The following is a 19,464-nucleotide window of genomic DNA, read 5'->3' on the forward strand; positions in this document are numbered from 1 at the left end:
AATTGTTTTTTTCTTTGGCAGTTCTGTGAGCAAGTAGCAGTCTAATCATTCCACACTCAAGAGATGTTTCACACAGATCAGGAAAATTAAGATGATACAAACAGATTTCTTCCTTTTTAAATTTTTTTTTTCAACGTTCATTCATTTTTGCGACAGAGAGAGACAGAGCATGAACGGGGGAGGGGCAGAGAGAGAGGGAGACACAGAATCGGAAACAGGCTCCAGGCTCCGAGCCATCAGCCCAGAGCCTGACGCGGGGCTCGAACTCACGGACCGCGCGATCGTGACCTGGCTGAAGTCGGACGCTTAACCGACTGCGCCACCCAGGCGCCCCAGGTTTCTTCCTTTTTAAAAAGAAAAAAAAAGTTTATTCATTTATTTATTTAGAGAGAGAGGGCAGGGAGGAGCAGAGAGAGACAGAATCCCAAGCAGGCTCCACACTGTCAGCACAGAGCCCAATGTGGGGCTCAAACTCACAAGCCATAAGATAATAACTTGAACTGAGACCAAGAGTCAGATGCTTAACTAACTGAGCCACTCAGGAGACCCAGATTTCTTCCTTTTAATGTGGCAGCCCTGAATTAGATACTTATTTTAACACTGAGAGGATTATTAACCAAATAATAAAACTGAAACAACACCTATCCTAGGGATGACATTTTCCTTGTCTCCAAGTGAGTTTCTGAGAAGCTCAAGTTTTGCAGAATGTAATTTTATGTGATCAAACACCTTTGAATCATTTGTAAGCTGAACAAACAAGAAATGAGAATGGCAGTGATTATGTTTAGAGTGATAGTATTAGTTCCTGAAATTATGTCTTCTAATTAGGATGCTATAGGTGAATATTTAGCACAGTTGTAGAAAGCAAAATAAAAATATTTGTAAATACTTTCATCATTAAGTTGAGAAAAATGAAAATATGAGTTACAATAAATTTTTAAGTCTCTTTATAACATTAGCAAAAATGTTTTGAGAAAATTATACCAAAAAAGAATGTATACACTACAGAAACAATAGTTTTATTCCTGGAAGGAACATAAAATATAAGCTCATTAAAAAACCAAACATTCGAGGATTGAAACTAAAATTTGTTCATTATGTAACTGGAACAACCGAGGCTGAGAAAGTTTATGTAACTTCCAATCATAGAAAAACATGAGTTCTAGTTCAAACTCATTTAAAAATTTGTGTATAAATTTTAGAAAAATAACTAGCTTTTAATCTTTCATCTTCATTTTTGAAATGAGTGTAATAGAGCAAATTATAACCATATCAAAATGCTATCAGCAAAATAAAATTTAAGGAAATCACATGAAAGATGTAATTCCAATTTTTTACAATAATGAATTGGTTCATAATCTATCATACTTTCTTCTATAAATTTATTAATTTGTTTTAATTATGAGATGTCATACTAGTTTTGTTTAGGAATTGTCTTGGAAAGCAGATAGATGTACTGAAATGCAAAATGAAAGCTCCTCATATTATTGAATTCCAACTCTTTTACTTGTGTTGACTACCTTTAAATTTTATCAATATACCTATATAAATTTTTTAAAATATATCGTTCTCAAAACCTGCTGTGTTTTTGGTGGGGGGAATCACAAAACATAGAAGAGCTAGGTAGACAGAAAAATTAATAACAGAAATTAATAAGGTTAATTTTGTTCTCCTTTTCTCCATTTATAGCAAGTAAAATGGCCACCAAGAACAGACCATTTCTAGCATTACTAGATGTGGACACACAACTAAATTCTGCCTAATGCCATCTAAAGCAGAAATATCCTGCTATATATTCCTGAATACTATTATCCTCTCTTTTGATAATAAAACTTCCTATTTATATCATGTAAAATGGCCACCAAGATGGACAACTGCTGGCATTATTATATGTGGACACATTAAATTCTGTATAATGCCATCTAAAGCAAAAATGTCGTGCAATAGCTTTCAGAGCATTTCTTAAGAGAGAGTGGTGATATGCAAACTCTGTCCTTCCTTAGTCATTCCTTTCTCTATTCTAGTTTCAGGGACATAGATCTGTCTACAACTTGGTCCATTAGAGTGACCAAAGATCACCCTAAGGATACATGAAAAAAAAATTAACTGGAAAGAATTGGTTAGCCCAAAGACTTCACAAAATGGAGACTACTTATAGATTTTTATTTTGTTTACATCACTGTTATTTTTATTCTTTATTTCTCATAGCCAAACATGACTAAAGGACATAAACCAACAGTCATATGCACATTATAAAGTTAAAAGGAAAATAAAAAGAAAAATTAAGTTAGAGAAAATAGGAAATCATTTAAAGTCAATCTAGAACTTAGGCTAGAATAACTCCCTTTATCATAAGCAATCAAAAATATTATCCCCGAGAACACATGGCTATATATTTTTGCAAGGCTGCCATAAGTCTGAAATTTCCACAATAAAAAACAAAACAAAAATAAACTAAAATTTGACACAGAGATAAAATCTTGCAGAACACTGGTATGAAGAATGAGAACTGACCCAAAAACTACAAAAGAAATAAAACAGATTTCATTAATAATAAATAAATAAACATATAAATAACATTTATAGAGAATATTATCAAAACTAAAATAAAAATATATAAACTTAAAGAGCTGTTACACATGACAAACTACTTAATGAACAAATAATTCTTAAAAAAAATGGGCAAAACATATGTATTTATAAAGATAACTACAGGAGGACCCAAGATGGCAGAACAGCAGGGAATTTTTTTTGTGTCTCATGTCCATGAAATATAGCCAGATCAACACTAAACTATCTTGCATACCTAGAAAACTGATTTGAGAATTAACACAACAATTTGCACAACCTGAACCAGAGAACTCAGCAGGTACGCAATGCAGAGAGGTGAACTGGGAGAGAGAGAAGCCAGAGGGCAGGGAGCTGTTTTTGCTTGAGGAGGGAGGATGGAGATGGGAGGGAAAGTATGGGAAAAGCACCCACCCCCCCCCAAAAAAAAAGCAGCTGGAGAGAAAGTGGAAAAGTGGAAAAAGACGCAGGAACTGAACAAAAAAGGGAGAAAGAAGAGGGTTTAAATTCTATTAAGACTCTATAAACAGGGGGAGCACAGAGTCTGAAATTCCTCAGATAACTGGTGGTGCTCTGGTGGGAAGGGAAAATTCCCAGGATCAAAGTGAAGTCTGGGGTCTTTGGGCCACAAGAGAGGCAGTTCCCCTACTCGGAGGACATCTGATAGAGGCTGTGTGCCCCCCCGCCCCCCCACAGTGGACCCAGGAGAACAACCACATTTGCTGGTGCTGGAACAAGGTCATTGGGGGTGAAGCTTGGTGCCAGATGTATGTTGTGATTTTCCATAATCCCCGAAATGCTGCTGCTACACAATCGCGTGAACTTTCTCTGGGGCAGGCTGGCACCCAGACACGGTCTCAGGATCAGCAGCAGCTTTGTCCCATGAGCAATCCTGGGTGAAGGAGGCACCCTGCCATTGCTTGGTGACACCCTTCCCCAGAAGGTCTGAGTGGGTCAAAGCCGCATTCCGCCAGAGGTGAGGGGTCAGGAAACAGTCGCATCTGTGTCTCTCAGGAGGGAGGTGCTGCCTGGGGCTTGGTAATGGACAGTGTAAAAGCGAGGAGAGGATGGAAGCTGAGGACAAAGGAAGGGTGCACAAATGCTGACTGGGGAGAATAGAGTTCCGATACTAGAGACTGGGTAGCTGGGTGATGTCATTTTCACCCCTCCCACACATGTGCATACACACCTACGAGCACCACAACAATCCACCCCAGTAAGCTAAGCAGTGCCACCCAGTGGAGAATGGAGCTGTATCACTAAGTCCCGCCCAATTGGGGCCAACCTTACTCTTCAGAAACACAAAATCTCTCCACCTGCTTAGTTTATGGACTATAAAGCACTTCATAGATTGACTTCTAGGGGAAAATGAAGTAATCTCAATAGTATTTCAGTCTGTTCACTGGTCAATCTATTCATTTTTTTTCTTTCTCTTTTTCATTTCTTTTCTTTTTCTTGAATACAGAAAGAAAAAATTATTTTTATTTTCAATTTTTATTAAAAATATTTTTTATTCTTTTCTACTATATTTTTTACTTTTCTGCACTTTTTTCAAATTCTATTTTACTTCCATCATTTCATTTTATTATATTTCAGTGTATTCATTTTCATAAATTTCCAAACAATTTCTTTTTTTCTCCCTTTTTTTCTCTAATCTACCAAACCCTTTTCAACACCCAGACCAAAATACACCTAGGATCTAGCATCATTTATTTGATTTGTATGTGTGTGTGTTGTTTTTAATTTTTATTTTAGTTTTTTTAATTTAGTTTTTTTTTTACCTCATTAATTCCCTTTCTCCCTTCAAAATGACGAAACGAAGGAATTCTCTCCAAAAGAAAGAGCAGGAAGAAATGATAGCCAGGGACTTACCAACAGAGATACAAGCAAGATGTTTGAAACAGAATTTAGAATCACGATAATAAGAGTACTAGCTGGAGTCAAAAATAGATTAGAATCCCTTTCTTCAGAGAGACAAGTAAAGGCTAGTCAGGTTGAAACAAAAAATGCTATAACTGAGATGCAGCCTCGAATGGCTGCCACGGCGGCAGGGATGGATGAGGCAGAGCAGAGAATCAGAGATATAGAGGATAAACTTATGGAGAATAATGAAGCAGAAAAAAAGAGGGAGACTAAGGCAAAAGAGCACATTTTAAGGATCGGAGAAAGTGACTCATTAAAAAGGGACATCAGAATCCTAGGGGTCCCAGAACATGAAAAGAAAGAAAAGGGGTATAAAGGTTATGTGAGCAAATCATAGTGGAAAACTTTCCTAAACTGGGAAAGACACAGACATCAAATCCAGGAAGCACAGAGTACTCCCATTAGATTCAACAAAAACTGACCATCAACAATGCATATCATAGTCAAATTCACAAAATACTCAGGCAAGGACAGAATCATGAAAGTAGCAAGGAAAAAAAAAGTCCTTAACCTACAAGGGAAGACAGATCAGGTTTGCAGCAGACCTATCCACAGAAACTTGGCAGGCCAGAAAGGAGAGGCAGGATATACTCAATGTGCTGAATCAGAAAAATATGTAGCCAAGAATTCTCTATCCAGCAAGGCTGTCATTCAAAATAGAAGGAGAGATAAAAAGTTGCCCAGACAAACAAAAATTAAAGGAGTTTGTGACCACTAAACCAGCCCTGCAAGAAATTTTAAGGGAAATACTCTGAGGGGAGAAAAGACGAATAAATAAACACATATATACATACATACATACATACTAAAAGCAACAAAGACTAGAAAGGACCAGAGAATTCCAACAGAAACTCCGACTCTATAAGCAACTTATGACAATAAATTCATATCTTTCAGTACTCACTCTAATTGTCAATGGACTCAGTGCTCCAATCAAAAGACATAGGGTAACAAATTGATAAGAAAACAAGATCCATCTATATGCTGTTTACAAGAGACCCACTTTAGACCTAAAGATACAATCGGATTGAAATTCAGGGGATGGAGAACCATCTATCATCCTAATGGTTGGCAAAAGAAAGCCAGAGTAGCCACACTTACAACAGATAATCTGGACTTTAAAATCAAGACTGTATCAAGAGATACAGAAGGGCATTATATCATAATCAAGGGGTCTATCCACCAAGAAGATGTAACAGTTGTAAACATTTATGCATCAAATGTGGGAGAACCCAAATATATAAATCAATTAATCACAAACATAAAGAAACTCATTGATAATAATACCATACTAGGAGCAGATTTCAACACCCCACTTACAACAATGGACATATCATCCATAAGAAAATCAACAAGGAAACAATGGCTTTGAATGACACACTGGACTGGATGGACTTAACAGATATATTCAGAACATTTCATCCTAGAGCAGCAGAATATACATTCTTTTCTAGTGCACATGGAATGTTCTCCAGAATAGACCACATACTGGGATACAAATCAGCCCTCAACAAGTACAAAAAGATCAAGATCATACAGTGCATATTTTCAGACCACAACGCTATGAAACTCAAAATCAACCACAAGAAAAAATTTGGAAAGGTAACAAATACTTGGAGACTAAAGAATATTCTACTAAAGAATGAATGGGCTAACCAAGAAGTTAAAGAGGAAATCAAAAAGTAAATGGAAGCCAATTAAAATGATAACACTGCAGCCCCAAACCTGGGGGATATGGGAAAGGTAGTCATAAGAGGAAAGTATATAGCAATCCAGACCTTCCTAAAGAAGAAAGGTCTCAGATACACAACTTAACCTTAAGCCTTAAAGAGCTGGAAAAAGAACAGCAAATAAAACACCAAACCAGCAGAAGACAGGAAATAATAAAGATTAGAGCAGAAATTAATGCTATCGAAACCAAAAAAAATAGTAGAACAGATCAGTGAAACCAGAAGCTGGTTCTTTGAAAGAATTAACAAAACTGATAAACCACTAGCCACTTTGATCAAATAGAAAAAGGAAAGGACCCAAATAAATAAAATCTAGATTGAAAGAGGAGAGATCACACCAACACCACAGAAATAAAAACAATAATAAATAAGAGAATACAATGAGCAATTATATGCCAATAAAATGGGCAACCTGGAAGAAATGAATGAATTCCTATAAACATATATACTACCAAATCTGAAACAGGAATAAATAGAAAATTTGGACAGACCCATAACCAGTAAGGAAATCGAATTAGTAATAAAAAGTCTGCCAAAAAACAAGAGTCCAGGGCCAGATGACTTTCCAGGGGAATTCTACCAAACATTTAAGGAAGGAAGAGTTAACACCTATTCCCTTGAAGCTGTTCCAAAAAAACAGAAATGGAAGGAAAACTTCCAAACTCTTTCTATGAAGCCAGAATTACCTTGACTCCAAAACAAGACTGAGACGCCACTAAAAAGAACTATAGACCAGTTTCCCTGATGAACATGCATGCAAAAATCCTCAACAAGATATTAGCCAACCCAATCCAACAATACATTAAAACAATTATTCACCATGACCAAGTGGGATTTATACCTGGGATGCAGGGCTGATTCAATATCCACCAAACAATCAGTGTGATTCATCACGTCAATAAAAGAAAAGACACGAACCATATGATCTTCTCAAGAGATGCAGAAAAAGAATTTGACAAAATACAACATCCTTTCCTGATAAAAACCCTCAAGAAAGTAGGGACAGAAGTATCACACCTCAAGATCATAAAAGCCATATATGAAAGACCCAACACTAATACCATCCTCAAATGGGAAAAACTCAGGCTTTCCCCCTAAGGTCAGGAACAAGACAGGAATGTCCATTCTAGCCACTGTTAACTCAACATAGTATTGGAAGTCTTAGCCTCAGCCTTCAGACAACACAAAGAAATAAAAAGCATCCAAATTGGCCAAGAGGAGGTCAAACTTTCACTGTTTGCAGATGACATGATACTTTATATGGAAAACCCAAAAGATTCCACCAAATAAAACCCTGCCAGAACGGATTCATGAATTCAGCAAAGTTGCAGGATTAAAATCAATGCACATAAATCAGTTGCATTCCTATACACCAACAATGAAGCAACAGAAAGAGAAATCAACGAATTGATTCCATTTGCAATTGCACCAAGAACCGTAAAATACCTAGGAATAAATCTAACCAAAGAGGTGAAAAATCTATACACTGAAAACTATAGAAAGCTTATGAAAGAAATTGAAGAAGACACACAGAAAAAGGAAAAAGATTCCATGCTCCTGGATAGGGAGAACAAATATTGTTAAAATGTCAATACTACCAAAATCAATCTACAAATTCAATGCAATCCGTATCAAAATAACACCAACATTCTTCACAGAGCTAGAACAAACAATCCTAAAATTTGTATGGAACCAGAAAAGACCCTGAATAGCCAAAGAAATCTTGAAAAAGAAAAAAACAGAGCAGGAGGCATCACAATCCCAGACTTCAAGCTGTATTACAAAGCTGTAATCATCAAGACAGTATGGCACAGGCACAAAAAATAGACAGATAAATGGAACAGAATAAAGAACCCAGAAATGGACCCACAAATGTATGGCCAACTAAACTTTGACAAAGCAGGAAAGAATATCCAATGGAATAAAGATAGTCTCTTCAGCAAGTGGTGCTAGGAAAACTGGACAACCACATGCAGAAGAATGAACCTGGACCACTTTCTTACACCATACACAAAAATAAACTCAAAATGGATGAAAGGTATAAATGTAAGACAGGAAGCTATCAAAATCCCAGAGGAGAAAGCAGGCAACAACCTCATTGACCTTGACCGCAGCAACTTCTTAACTCAACACGTCTCTGGAGGCAAGGGAAACAAAAACAAAAATGATCTATTGGGATCTCATCAAAATAAAAAGCTTCTGTACAGCAAAGGAAACAATCAGCAAAATTAAAAGGCAACTGATAGAATGGCAGAAGATATTTGCAAATGACATATAAGATAAAGGGTTGGTATCCAAAATCTATAAAGAACTTATCAAACTGAACACCAAAAAAACAAATAATCCAGTGAAGAAATGGGCAAAAGACATGAATAGACACTTCTCCAAAGAAGACATCTAGATGGCCAACTGACACATGAAAAAATGCTCCACATCACTAATCATCAGGGAAATACAAATCAAAACCACAATGAGATATCACCTTACACCTGTCAGAATGGCTAACATTAACAACTCAGGCATCAACAGGTGTTGATGAGGATGCAGAGAAAGAGGATCTCTTTTGCACTGCTCATGGGAATGCAAACTGGTGCAGCCACTCTGGAAAACTGTGTGGAGGTTCCTCAAAAAATTAAAAATAGAACTACGTTAGGACCCAGCAATTGCACTTCTAGGTATTTATCCAAGGGATACAGATATGCTGTTTCAAAGGGGAACCCCACCCCAATGTTTATAGCAGCACTATCAACAATAGCCAATGTATGGAAAGAGCCCAAATGTCCATTGATGAATGAATTGATAAAGAAGATGTGGTTATATATAGACAATGGAGTATTACTCAGCAATCAAAAAGAATGAAATCTTGCCATTTGCAACTTCATGGATGGAACTAGAGGGTACTATGCTAAGCGAAATTAGTCAGAGACAGACAACTATCATATGATTTCACTAATATGAGGACTTTAAGACACAGAACACAAGGAAAGGGAAGCAAAAATAATATAGAAACAGGGAGGGGGACAAAACACAAGAGACTCTTAAATATGGAGCACAAGCAGAGGGTTGTTGGAGGGGCTGTGGGAGGGGGGAAGGGCTAAATGGGAAAGGGGTATTAAGGAATCTACTCCTGAAATCATTGTTGCACTATATGCTAACTAACCAGAATATAAATTTAAATAAATAAATAAATGAATAAATGAATAAATAAATAAATAAAATATAAATAAAACTTGAAAAATGATAACTACAAAGTGTTAATTACCATAAATACAACTTCACTTATAATTGAAAAATACAAAATATATTGTATTGAAAACCAATTTCATATTTCAATGGCTTAAATTTTTGGCAATACTTAAGCTATGGCTCCTGTTGTTAAATGGACACTTGTGTATCATAAATGGGGGTGGAAGTGGGTGTAACCTCTTTGAAAGGAATTTGACAATAAATATTAACATTAAAAATGCATGTGCTCTCTTATCCCCAAATCCCTACTTCTAGCTACCCTATAGACATACTTGTATAACTATACAAAGATAGTCTTTGCAACGTGTTCACTCATGAATTCTTTATATTACCATAAAAATTCAGCAATATATTGTTCATCAAGATATGATAGTTTTAATTCATTCATTCATTCATTTGTTCACTTGCTTAATGAACAATTGTTTATTTTCAATATTATAGGTTCTTTTCTAGGGCTGAGAATCCAATAGTAAAGAAGACTAGGGAAGTCCCTGTTCTCATGGAATTTACATTCTAAAGACATAGAGAGAGATGGACAGGGACAAGCAATAAAATGTAAGCAAAAAAATCATCTTATGTTGGTAATTGTAAAGACAAAAAAAAAAAGGTGGTGTGAAAGCCACATATTAAGGGAATAGTTTTAATAGGATATTCAGGGGAAACCATTCTGAGATGATAATTCAGCTGAAACCTTAAGAATACTTTGAAAGTTGCTCTTCACAGTTTGAAGGTAGCATGTTCAAGATAAGAGCCAGTTCAGGGGTGTCTGGGTAGCTCAGTCAGTGAATGTTCGACTTTGGCTCAGGTAGTGATCTCATCATTCATGGGTTTGAGCTCCACATCTGACTCTGTACTAACAGCTCAGAGCCTGGAGCCTGCTTCAAATTCTGTGTCTCCCTCTCTCTCTGCCCCTCCCCCACTCATGTTCTGTCTCTGTCTTTCAAAAATGAAAAAATTAAAACAAAATAAAAAAATAAAAGCCAGTTCAAAGACACAGTTAATGAAGACCAGTTTGGGATATATTTCAGTAAGTTTTCCATACTAGTAAAAGGCAACAGTCTAGGTCATTTAAACAGAACAGACTTTCTAAGGAGAATTAGGCCCTTTACAATCGTTGGAAGAGTAGGCTGGGTTTCCAGGAATGGCTACCAGTATACCAGAGAACCAGCCTTTAAGGGAACTTGTATCTAGAGACTACTACTAGATCTGCTGAGTTCCACACATACTGCCAAAGCTCTTATGTTGTGAGCCAGGATAAATTACATAGCTGTTGGTATTTCACATCCACAAAGATGGTCACTAGACACTGTAAAGAGATATCTGGCCATTGCTTCCACTACACCTGCCTCTCAACAACCAGGATTGGAGAGTGGATACTTGCATGTTGCTATGAGAACCCTTGGGTCCTCACATTTGTTTGGCAGAAGGAAAAGGCCAAATGGGCAGGAAAATGCCCACTGTCTCACTTCTATTTTCCAAATGCTTTCACAAGAGCATCTGATTAGCAATCCTAATACTCATTCAGAAACAGGCTGAAGGGAAGTCCAGGAAATATAGTTCTTAGATCTTTCATCTTTAGAGGAAGGAATGAATTGCAGCTGGACAAGCTAGTTCACAGTTTTGGGAGAAAGTTTTATGAGATGGGCTAAGAAGGTAACTAAAGGACACTCACATAGGGCTATTTGGGTGGCAAGGAGTTTGGAAGTTATCCTACATACAGTAGAAAGGTATTGGAAATGTAAAATGGGGTTGGGAAGATCTCTAATCTCATTTATATTTTGAAGTATCTCTTTAGGTGTAACAATGCAACATTTAGGTTGGATTATAAATAGAGAGGAGGAAAAAAGAAAACAGTCTATAGCTATATTATAGGAGAGAGGTGACAGTGACTTTAGTTATGGAGAAAAATCAACATAAATAGAAAGATGTAGAATATGTTTTCAGGAACAGCTAATTAAACTTGAAGATGTACTGAACATGGTAGGTGAGGTAATGAAAAGAATTAAAATTGGACTCCTAAGTTTTGATTTGAGGAACAGGGCACATGATGGTATCATATATTACCATGAGGAAGCAGAGGAACTGTAGGTGTGGGATGGGGGTTTGAAGTATGGAATACTGTTTTGTCTGTGAAATTTTTGAGATCCCTATTAAATACTGATGTACAGCCTTGATAGAATGTTGAGAGTCATTAGAATATAAACAATATATAGAGGCACTGGGTTACTGGCTATCATTTAGAAAGAAGGTACAGATAAAGTAGAGAGAAAAGGAGGACCTGTCCCAGGATTGTTTCCATATTAATTAGCAGAGGTGCAGACGGAAGGGTGGATTCAGAAGAGTCATGAAAGCCTGGAGAAGAGAGTGTTTCAGAAGGAGGATATAATCAATTGTGATAAATTAGTCATTGTATTTCCATATGGTATGTTCCTATGCACTCTTTAAAATAGATGGAGCAAATCAATATAGGCTAATATAGAAAGAATGTCACATATTATTAAGTGAGAAAAATGTCTATTTATGAATCTCTATGTGAACAAAATATGCTTGCATTTTCATGTACGTAACATATAATAACAAGATATATTAAAAATAATAATGAAAAACTATTATATCAGCTTATTCATTATAACTCACAGACATATTAGAATTCCTAATTTATGAAACTACTTCATTTGTTTTTTTGGAAATGCTTGGACAGGTCTCTGGGTGACCTCTCAGGGACTCTCAGGACTCTTGGATAAGTGGACAGATGTCCTTGTGTGGTAGTCAAAAGCTATGGAGTTCTATTCCTGGATCTGGGGCTTTCTACCACTGTGACCTTAGGTAACTAAAACTTACAGAACCAGATAACCATATAGATAAAAGAGACTAATTCAGTTGTGCCTTTTAACCAGTTAAAAGCACCATGTGATGTGAAATACTGAACAATATAATTCTTGTTTATCAGGGAACAAAACAAAGCAAGACAACAATAATACTGATGGCAATGACAGCAGTGGGGAAAGCTTCCCTAAGACCTCCTCTTTTCAAGGATACCAAAAATTATTCTTAGTTCTTTCTGATGTTGCAAACCCACTTCTTCAAAACTGCTGTCATTTTTTTCTCTATCAACATTAGCTCACTGAACCAATACCAAAAATAACAATCATTCAAACAAAAAAGTAGACTGGAACTGCTACCAATTACATTTCTCCAAATTCAGCGGAGCTTTTAGTTCTGCCTGACAATTTTTTAAACTATTCTTCATCATTGCTTTCTTTCCATCTCTCCTGAATAATTTCTGGACATCTTAACAACATACCTCCAATCTGTCTCCATTCACTCTAAATACATAAATTTCTTACAGCTTTGTGGAAAATTGAGAACAATGATGGTAATCATATATATTGCCCCACCCTCATAGGCAACAGATTTATGGTTGAGGTTGGTTCTATCTATTAGACTACATATCCTAACATGTAAATATATAAAATCAACCTGTAGAAATTTGTTTTGGTGACTTCTAACTCTACAAAAAAAGAAGATATCTAAAAGCACATGGGAATTTTTAAATTAAATTTGCAGAAAAATAGTAAATTATAGGTAACATTTACCTTTTAAACTTCAGTTTCAGAGTATCCTGCATTCCAACCCTTGCCTACTCTCTTGACTCAAATACATCTGGATGCTTCTGAGAGCTGCTCTCTGTCCATTGGCCTTACTCTCATTTATACAGTCAATACTTCCTGAGCTACCTGAGATAGTCCTCTGTTCCCAGCCAAGGGTTGTAAGTTATGGAGAAAGACTCCCCTCTAACTGTCTAAAATCTGGCATAAATGGCTAGTGGCACAACCTCCCTTTCAGAAATCAATTAAAACAAGCAAACACTGTCAGATGGAATGATCAAAGATCTATAATGGTCTGTCTGCCTGACAGAGCAATACAAAGGTTCCAGAACCATATGAAAGAAATTCAGACCTGGCATTTAAATATAGGGGTCAATATTCAGGAAATATCATATCATGGAAGGCTTGTGGCAGCTAAGGGGGCAGGATGATTGGAAACTTTAAACTATTTCTTGTGGAAATGACATAACTACACATATTTTGTTCTATTTCTGGTTTCTATGTTGGTTCACTCATATGCCTGATTATTCTTGCTTAAAACGTAAAGAAAAAAAATAGGTTTTATTATGTTTTCTCACAAATCTCCTTCTAAATCTTTTTGGAAAAATGTACTGACCCCACCATGTCTTTCTATGAAATTTCCCCTTGCTTTTCTCTAAATATGTGATATAAATGACACTTGTATTCTTTCTAGATATACAGCATCCCTATAGTTTACAGGGTTGAAGAAAAGAGAAAAAACAAGTAGATGAATAATCTTGAGAAGACAAAACAGCGATTCTGGCAAAAACTTAGTTCTTAAAGAAATTCCAGATCCAATAAATTTCACAGAAAATTGTATCAAATATGCAAATAAGCAGATAATTCCTTTAGTATTGAAAGTGTTCTGTGGAAAATCAAGAAAGGATTCTTAATATTTTTACAAGACATCATTGTACTAAATAAGGAAATAAGAATAAATGAAATGTGCAGCTTAATTAAAATACAGAACATATTCTTAAAATTAAAATAATAATGCATTACATTCAAATTATTATCATTCCTGATGGCTCAATTTTAGGAAGTCTTTTATTAGAATATATATCAAGAAATAAAAGGAAAAGGGCCATTTTAACAGATGATATTTTGTTTGATTACATCCAATATCCTTGCCTAGTGAAAACATGTGGTAAAATAGAAATTTTGATAGGACAATTCAACACAACATAAATACCAGTTCTCCAAAACTTAAATTATAAATTCCAAGCAGTATAACTCAGAATCCCAATGGGTGGATTATTTAAACTCTGAGGGAGAGTGTTGTGTTAATTCTCAGGTTGTATGAAATATAACATTACAAATATATGGATAAGATAAGATCCCAATCATTTCCTTTCTAAAGCATTATATGCCTCATAATACAAGGCAATAGGAAGTAGGCTGCATCCCCATTAAATTATCCTTGCCTGCATAATTGAACATAAATCTAACTTTAAATGTAACTCCTAGAGGAACAAGATAAATTATACCACTGTTTTAAATTGTCTGACTTGTCTATTAATGTGTGCCGTCTTGATAATCAGAGAAAGAAAATAATTTCCAGGACACCTCTTGCTTCAAGGCAATTAGGTAATTGGAGTGTGATCTGCTCTTCTGTAGGGCAGATTGGAAACTCCCAGAGAATTCATACCCTGGGAAAATGCTCATGCATTGAAGAAGGAGAGTTGGTGGACAGATAAAGCAGATTTCTGGCCTCTCGGGAGCACAATTTTGGGGCATGTGCTTTAGGACCCACAGAACTGAAACACTGTTTTTTATCCAAACTTCTATACACAGGTGTCACAAAATTCCCTTCTTATTTCCTATTCATTCAGTCTACCGAAGCTTGGCCTCTCCAACCCCCAGAACAGAATTTGAAGAACTTACATTACATTAGGTGTCCCTCAATGCTCCTGATGAGCTCACCTTTTCCAGGCTCCAGCAATATTTTCCTTACTACTGAATAGCTAGGAATGTGTTTTTACAATTGCTGCTTTCTCCCTGAATCACCAATATTCCCTATATGTTTTATGTAACTATCATTTATATTCCCATCTTACACAGATAAACACACACACACGCAATCACATACACACACTCACCTAACTCAAGTGCACACACTCTGACCTCACATGCTCCTCTTGCCGTGTCAGTTATGCCCCTGCCTCCATTACCTTCTCCTTTAAGCACATTTATTATCCACATAGATATGACAGAGAGCTGTGTCAACTACACATTTGATCTCATCACACTCCTACCAAAATCTTCTAATTCTGCCTGACACCTACAGATGGAGTCCATTTACTCATGTGCCTGTTGATGAACTGAATGCTGCTTACTTTTCCTGCTCCCTTCAGTTCATTCTTGCATTTCATATTCTCTAGAAATACTGAAAATTAATATGTTTTATATTTCCTTCCTCTCTGTCTTTTTGGTTTAGGCCATTCTCTTTAGAACTATTTACTTTATCCTTTCTTTTTTGCATTTCTCTTTTCCCTACTCTAACTGGCTAACTTCTGTTCAACTGTTTAAATTCAGCCAGTTGAAATGCCTTGTCTGTTTCTTCAGGGGTAGATACATTACATTTCATAAGAAAAATCTTCCACCAGATTTAATTTTCCCACCAGATTTTAAGTTCCTTATAGACTAGGACTCTGTTTTGTTCTGTTTCTTATGTAGCACATGGTACATAGAGGCTTTTCAAGGAATATTAATAAACTAAATTCATGCCTTAATAAATACATTATAAATACATTGATAACTAGAAAATTTCCCCACATTTCTAAATCATAGCTTCCCCAATTTGTAAAAAGTTGTCATTAATAACTTTCTTAGACAGTTGTGCAGTGTAGTACATATCTTAAGCCCTAGTGAAGTATCTGGCTCATAAAAGTAGAAAATAATATTAGTCCCTGTGGCAGACTGTATTTTTAAAAGATGAGCACACCAATAAATGCTCCATTCTACTTGTTCTCTTTAAATATGAGGTTTTCTCCATAGAAAGGTGGGATCTATGAACCTAATAAATCTTTACTGTATGCTACTAAGTTCTAGAGTAATTATGCAGACATAGTAAATGAAAGAGTTCTAGTGTCACTCCAAATGTCTTATTAGAGCAACAATCAGAATTAGTCTCATATGTAAGGTATTTGCAAACAATATAGTTATATCCTCATGTAACAATGATGGTGGTTTACCACATGGTCAGAAAGGCAAAGCACTAGGGCAAGAGAGACAGGAGAAAATTAAACAATTTATTTCAAAATTGTTTTCTCCATACATGTCAATGTTAGTCTAAAATGGTGCAAAAAAGAATTCCAAATTGTGTCTATGACATCTAGTTTGAGCATATAGCCTTAACGATCAAGATAAGTCCCTGATTTCAAACTCATCGATTTCATACTTAGAGTCAGTTTCCAGTAGGAAAAAATACAGGAAACTGTGGCAGTGAAGGTTACTTAAATGTGGAATATGTGGGAGAAGGCATGAAACTTCCTTTGCAAAGTCATTTAGAAGATAATAAAAGGAGGAAAAAATGAAACTGCTGACTGCTTTGAAGAAAAGTTACTAAACACCAATTTTCCTTCACAATAAACATTTATGAGGTTTCATATGTAGGTGGATACATACAGCTAAAGGAATCCTGCTACTAAATTTAAAATAAATCATTTGGTTTTCAGTGTTGTATAATGAACATTAATATGCAGGAAAAAAATCCACATTGTTTTATTCCTAGTCTTCTTATTTCGATTAAATATTGCCTGTGATTCCTTTGAATTCTCTTAATATTTAATTAGGAGAGACTTCTCATTTCAGTCAAACACAGAATCCATGAAGAAACAAGAAAGTCCCATTTCTTTAGCATTACGAAATGATATGATGTTATTATCTCCAAATCTCAGGTAACACACATTCTGGGTCAATCCATGTCTTCATTTCATTCAACATTTCCTGAGCACTTACCATATCCCATAATGATATGCACCACAAATATTAATATCCCATAGAAATATTATGTTTTAATGGGGGACCATCAGATAACCAGCTAAAAAAATGTGACAAGTAGCATAATAATGATATATTCTTGTCCCTTTACAGTAAATACACAATCCTCTACATGGCTCTCAGGCATCTGAAACTATCATAAATAAAATAGCCTTTTTTTTTTCATAGCAGGGCTTTTAGACAAAGGTTACTATAAATGAATATACATGGTGTCCTTTTGAACATTTGTAAAGAACAATGTGTGTCAGTTGTTACCTGTTGTCTTGTACCTTCAAATTCACTACTCTCCTCTGTGAGCTATGAAGTTGTGATAGGAACTCTGCAAACTACATTTCCTAAATACTTTTGCCATCTGACTTCCTGTTAGTTTCTGCCACAGGGAATTTTTAAAAAGGGGACTGAAAAGCACGAAGGAAGAAGCATCTTCATTTTCTTGGCAGCATAGTGCCAGCAAGAGGAATTAGCCCTACTAGCAGCAACTATACTTCACTCAGCAGTTGTACTTGACCGTAGACTCTTGCCATTGTTAAACTTTCTATAACAAGTCTCAATAGTCCTTGGGCTACACCCATGATCACCACCTAAGAACTAGCAGCAGCCATTCACCTGTTATATATACAGCCTCAACCATAGAAATCTAAGGTACATTTCACAATCAACTATAACAGATTCCTTATATTAAATCTCTTCTGTTGAAAAGCCTAATGTGTTTTTTATTTTCCTTACTGAACTTTGACTCTACCACAAACATAGAAACAAATATATATGATCACAAGAAATCTGCAAGTAATTGTTCACCTAAGAATTTGTTCTATCATTCTTTCCTTCCTGATTTTTAAAAATGTTCCTACACAAATTCAGTTTTCCAGCAGGCAATGAGTATTTTGTGGGTGTGAATGCAATAATAAATTATGCAGCGCTTTCAAAATACTTATACCAAATATTTTGGTATACATCTGCTCTAATTTTGAGGTTTTCGAGGTTCCCTGCCCCATTTTTTCTATTTATGGGAAACAAGTAAGAAAAAAAATAGTATTTAACAATTGATCAGAAATAACTGCTCTATTGCTTTTTCAATTATTTTTAGTAATACCACAGGAATAACTTATTTATATGCATTAAATATAATTTCTTTTTAAATTGAGTCTCTACTATAGAAAAAGTATAAGACATTTAGATATTTGCTGAAGAAGTATAATTGAAGAACATATAGACATTATATGAAAATTGACATGATACAAATTTTATATATTACATTTTGTCTTGGAATCTCCAGATAAAGAGAAAATATGGGGGGTATTTTTTCATATTTTACCACCTCGCTAACAAGAACTTACTTATTTGGAAGAATTTAAGTCTTGTAATAAATTATAAATTGTAAATATATACCATTTTATATCCCTTAGGCACTCAATTCGATTAATTGCTATCAAGCATTTTATATGTAGAGATTCTGCCAAGCCAGCTTTGATGACTAGATAAGACCTATTTGGAATTAGCAGCATCTATTTTTCATTTAAATGATTCATGTGCTATAATCTGCAAAGGAGATTTTCTTAAGGAAATTAAAACACTTTTTATTTGCCCTTTTGCAACATAAAATTGCTTATCAAAATTATTCTCTGAAATGGTGAGAATGTATTCATTCATTTCCATTAATATCACCTCTTACCAAATATAGTTAGGTGATTCTCTAATTTTAACAGTTAAAAATCATGTTGATTTATTTGTTAATATATAAATTATAAGGTCATAACCCAGTCTGCTGAATAAAAATCTATGAGAGATAGGTAGAAGTGTCAACATTGTTAATGGGTATATTAGTTACTTTTAATACTGGCAGTCTATAAAGCATATTTATATAAACATTAGGGTCGTTTTGACTTTAAATCTTCATTATTAGATAAATAACAAAACTGGCTAAAACTAGTTGGAATACTGGAATAGAAACACATTCTCAGTAAATTAGATATAATTCAGTATTTAAGAGCATTAAAAAATTAAACAAATTTAATTTGTTTATAAGAGACATGTTTATTCTCAAAGAAATTTTGATAATTAAAAAGCTAAACCTTAATTGCTTAAAAAATTAATTTCAATGGAATCCAGCATTCTTTGGTAATACTGAAAAATGAAATATTATCAAGTGAACATTGGTTACTATTATTTAACAGCATTTTCAATGAATTCTCAAATTATTAGTGAGGAAAATGTAATAGTGCTTCAACACAGTACTAAATGTATACCCCTGTAAATCTAAGAAGATGAATAATCTTTCATAGAATTTATTCTGGGTAATATTTGCTGAGACCTGTAACACTATTTCTAATTATTATCTGAAAAAAAATTCAAACAAATATATATAT

Source organism: Herpailurus yagouaroundi, unplaced genomic scaffold (genome assembly GCF_014898765.1).
Source record: "Herpailurus yagouaroundi ecotype Mexico unplaced genomic scaffold, PumYag 210, whole genome shotgun sequence".
Lineage (NCBI taxonomy): Eukaryota > Metazoa > Chordata > Mammalia > Carnivora > Felidae > Herpailurus > Herpailurus yagouaroundi.